The sequence below is a fragment of the Sesamum indicum genome, linkage group LG14 (genome assembly GCF_000512975.1).
Source record: "Sesamum indicum cultivar Zhongzhi No. 13 linkage group LG14, S_indicum_v1.0, whole genome shotgun sequence".
Lineage (NCBI taxonomy): Eukaryota > Viridiplantae > Streptophyta > Magnoliopsida > Lamiales > Pedaliaceae > Sesamum > Sesamum indicum.
Window position 1 is genome coordinate 3,133,813 of NC_026158.1, and position 5,144 is coordinate 3,138,956.

Sequence of the window (5,144 nt, forward strand, 5' to 3'; positions counted from 1 at the left end):
ATAAGATTTTTAACTACCAAAAAGGGGGGGGGGGGGGAGGATTTTACTTTAGAGGTAATTGAGGTAATCCAAGGAGACTCACTCAATATCTCTATTGAGTCAAATTCTTTTTCTCATTAGCCGGGGCTCCTACTTAGGTGATTCTATAAACGATTCAGATGATGGCAATGTTGAGTCTTCTTCTATTCCTTGTTATAAGTCTCACAATAGGGCTATAGATGTGGATGATTGTGATAACCTCACTGGTTTCGATGAGTTTCATATTCTAAAAAAGAAAGTTGATCCTTCATCTGAACTTGAATTTGCTTCACAAATTTAGTTCCTTTTCAGGTGTTGGCATGCCCTGTCAAGTTTTGAACTAACAAAAATTTTTATCCAAACTTTTTTTTCCCTGAATTTTGAACTTATATGCTTAGGTTTGAAAATAACTAAAACAAATATATCTTCATTTCAAACACAAAAAACAATAAGAAAATCTAATCACATTTGAAAATAATAAGAAAAATTAAACCAAACAACATATCAATGTTGGTGAAAGTGAGCCTATTGTTGAATGAATTCCAATAATAGGATGTCCATGTATTTCAAAGAAAGAGACCTATCATAGGACAACAAGCTTAAGAATGGCTTAAATTTTGGACTTTTAGAGAAGCTTCATTAGAAAAAAGTCTAAATTGAAGCTTTTGGCCCTGATTCTTGTAAGTTTTACGACGGGGATCTGTAAAAATACGTTATGATTTCGACGCTCAAATCAGTAATTAATCAATCGTAATAGATTAAAAGCAATAATAAGCAAAGTGAGAGTAAATACAATTGCGCATTAAGGCTTCTAGTGTGCCAGTGTGAAAAATGATGCTACCGACTATAGTTAGGTAGGAAACACATTTATACTGGCCTCATCCAATCGTTGGGAAGAGTCAGCCTTCTTGTGGACTCAAGGATACCTTTATCCCCTTATGTACATGAATCCCCTCTTTTCCCGCGGAGTGGTTTCTTCAGGATATATGTCTTCTCCAAGGGATAGGGCTTATCTTCAAGATATCGAAATAAAACTATTCCGCACTCCAAGCAGGTCATTTTATCAAAAAGTTCCATAAGAGCCTCTTAAATCTTAGAAACCCTTATCTGACGGTATCAATATGTTTTGTTGACCTGATCTACGGGAGCTCTCACCATTGTGGCAGCTGGCCTCCTCATGCGCAAGTTAACTGTCACACTATTGGGTTACTGGGTCTTCTAGGCCTGGTCAAACTTCTAAAACGATTCTCCTACTCAACAAAGATCCTTGGTCTTTAGGGTGGCCTAATAGGCCTAGCTTGCTGGACTACCTTACCTTGTGGAGCCTTCTTGCTCTGTGGTCCTATGTCCTGTTAATTTTAAGGGTATTATTCAATATTAGAAATCATTTGGTAAAATACGACGTTTTAAAGAAAATAGAAAGCATTGAAAATTAATTGAAGTTTGTTGAAAAACAAACACAAAAACATGCCAGTACAACAATTGATATGAGTGAATTTCACAACAAACATTGAGCTCAGGCGATGATCTCAGGCATAAATAGATCATCCCGTAACTCATCCCAGATAAAAAGTTATTATCATTTGAAATTCCACCATCACACCAAGAACTTCCAGCATTACGTTCAAAATACACCCTTATGTTATTTTGCGTCAAAGGTCTTGGCCTAAAAGTTATGAGATACAAAATAAGTTTGAGTACTAGGATATTTCTTTTTCCTAATAAAGCTGATCTTTTTCTTATATTATATTAGCTGTCGTTGTACGCCGTCTTTATATGGATATAATAAATAATCATTCATATTTTAAAATATATTACAAATAAGAATTATATAATATATAAACCAACACATAGCATTTCAAAAAACAACAAAAAAATAAATAAAATAAAACCAATTTAATTAAGACTATTATTGATACAATTAAAAATTGATGTGATGGTATCATTAACCACAGTTTGTGAATAAAATATGCTTTTATTTTTTTTTTTAATTTGTCATTATTCTTAAGGGCATCTCTATAGGAAAATGAATATTATCATTTTAATTTGTCTTTGTTAGGCCAAGTAATTGAAGAAGATAATTTTGGATGTTACATTTACTAATTCAAGATTGGTATTTTTCAATTTTGGTTATTCTTTACACGTGTTCTAAGTTGCTCTTTCTCAAGTATTTTAGCATTTTGATCTACTGTGCTCTTACATTCGTGGTCTAACCATCGCACCTGTCCTCACTTACACTCAGTTTGCCTTAAATTTGAGTAGTCAAAGACAAAATAATAGTCTCAAATTTTATCATTAACGTTGTTGATCAACAATTTCACCAACTCAAACTCTTGAAAATTACATAAAATGTAGTTATAGGAGGAAGAAAACAGAAAAAGTTTAAATACCTAATCAACTAATTATTCTAAATTGAAAACGTAATAAATGAAGTCAGCAAATTGACTGTATATATAAGGGTAAATTATATTTTGCCATTCGAATTGTGCTTGTTTTTGTATTTTGCAATTGAAACTTTTTTTTTTGTGTCAACTTACCATCTCAAATTTGCGAAATTTACACTTTGCTATATATGATTATTTTTTTGTTGATTTTTCTACTGGAAAAACATCACATGCTATGCATGTGTAAAAAATATCATATCACATAAATCTTAAATATCACATGTGCACTGTATGCTATTTTCTTCGAAAAAAATTGATTAAAAACAGTTAAACATAGCAAAATGCAAAATTTTGTAAAGTTAAGATGGTAAATTGACACACACAAAAAACAAATTTAGATGTCAAAACGTAAAAAAACGATCATAACTTGGATGACAAAATGTACTTAATCCTATATATAAATATATATGTATATTTACACACATATGTAGAGAAAAAGATCTTCAAAAGTTGTACTGTTGTATTTTTTTTACTTAATAAAAATTACATTTATCAAAAAAAAAAAAAATCAAAAACAAAGAGCTCTCATAAGTCCAGACATCCAATTTGCCTCGGTAAATTACATCAATATTCATTAAAATTAAATTTAATTACTCACATATTTTTTACCTTTTACAAAATTATAAGTATACCCTTGAAATTGTAGTAGTAATTAAACCTCATATTCAGGAAAAACAAATTTATAAGTATACCCGTAGAAAGTGTATTTGTAATTTTATAAAACAGATAAAATATTTGTGTAATTCGATTTTACTTATAACTCGCTTAATTTGATAATAATTCTCTTGGACCCCATAACCTTGAAACTAAATGTGGTTTTTCTCTATAGAAATGAGTAAATATAATAATAACAATAAATAATAATAATAATAATAATAATAATAATAATAAATTAACAAATAAAATAAAAAATGCTAAAGTAGTAGAAGTTTCGACATTCTCAAGCTATTTGACTTTGTTACATGGGCAGTGATGAAGAAGCTCAAAATTTCAAACATGCTACTGATGATGTCTAATCCATTTCATCATTCTATTGCAGTGGTTGAGTTGTGTTTTGTAACTACTGATTAATAATTGTAACTAAACTATCATCACAATTAGAGACCCACAAAAGACTACTCAAAAAGGACAAAAACGATTTCTTTACACCCACAAAAAGAAATTCCATTAAAATGAAAATGTATAGTTAATGAGATTGTAAGTTTATGGAGAAATTGCTTTTTTTTTTTTTTTTTTTTTCAAATTATGAGGTTGTGAATGCAAATTTATGGTGTTTGAAATCAAAGCTCAAGAAAAATTATGATAAATAAAAATATTCGATTATGATAAAACTAAATGAGTACAATTTCTATTTTTTCCTCCAATTCTTTTTTTTGTTAAAAGTAATATTCGTAAATTTGATAAATTTAAGGTAAAAGATCCATGTAGATTCTTTTGGACTAAGATTTAAATTTTTATAATGTAATATCGAATTAGATGCTATGATTTTAAATATAGATTTGAGGATTGTGGATGGATTTGCTACTTGAATCTTCTTGAAAAATAAATTGGGGTGTTTATAAGGTATCAACATTGTAATTCCGAATCAAACGCTGGAAGTTATTGTGCACCTTCGATAAATGGTTTGATTTTCACCATGAGTGCATCGAATGTTTTTGGACCTAATTAAAAAACTTCGTATAGGGAATACTTTGAGATATTTTTATCTAACTTCACATTTCGTTCTTTGTATCCTAAATGAGCTTCATCGAACCTTTTATACAAGTGCCAAAAGGAAATCCTTATGATTTAATGAAGGAGTTAAATTTATTTTGACCCTCTTTAATATGGAAAAAAATAAAAAAATCTCTGAGAAAATTTAAATATAAAAATCGTCTTTATGTTTTGAATAATGACTCACACAACCCCCCTGGTCAATCTGGACCTATTTTTTTAAGGACAATGACTAAAATCGTATATATGAGGAAAATTTTATATTCAAGTAGTATATTATATAAATTTTAATTAAAATATACCTATAATATATAAAATTAAATTTTTATATGAAAAAATTATTTTTTTGGTCCATTGAATATGTTCAATATTAATTTTAATCCAATAATTATGCCTATTTTTTATGCATTAAGTTTATAAATTAATTAAATTTAGTCCTTTGGTGGACCAAAAGTTTTTATTTTTACCAAAAAATGACGTGACGTGTCAATTAAATATTTTTTTTGAGATTTTAATCTTACATGGTTTTAGAAAATTGACGCCACGTTGGATACAATTATATTATATATACTATTACAATTTATAAAAATAAAAATATTATTTTAAAAAATAATAATTACACCCAACCCCGACTGACCCCCTTGCCTACCGCCCCCGAGAGGGGGCAACAGCTATGTCGTTGGCCACCTTTGCTTCTTTTCTTGGCAAGAGGGCGACCCGCGGGGTTGGGTGGCAGGGGTGAGGATTGGTGAACCCTTCTTTGTAACCGCAGTCGATACTATTTTTTTTATATGAAATTAATTTTAATTAATTTAATTATGCAATTAAAAAATTATTAATATAATTATATATTCACATATAAAATATATTTTTTATTAATAAAGTATTTATTATTATTTTAAAATTCATTAAATTATATATTATATAATATTATATTATGAGAGAGATAAAGGTAAAATTATCTAAAAG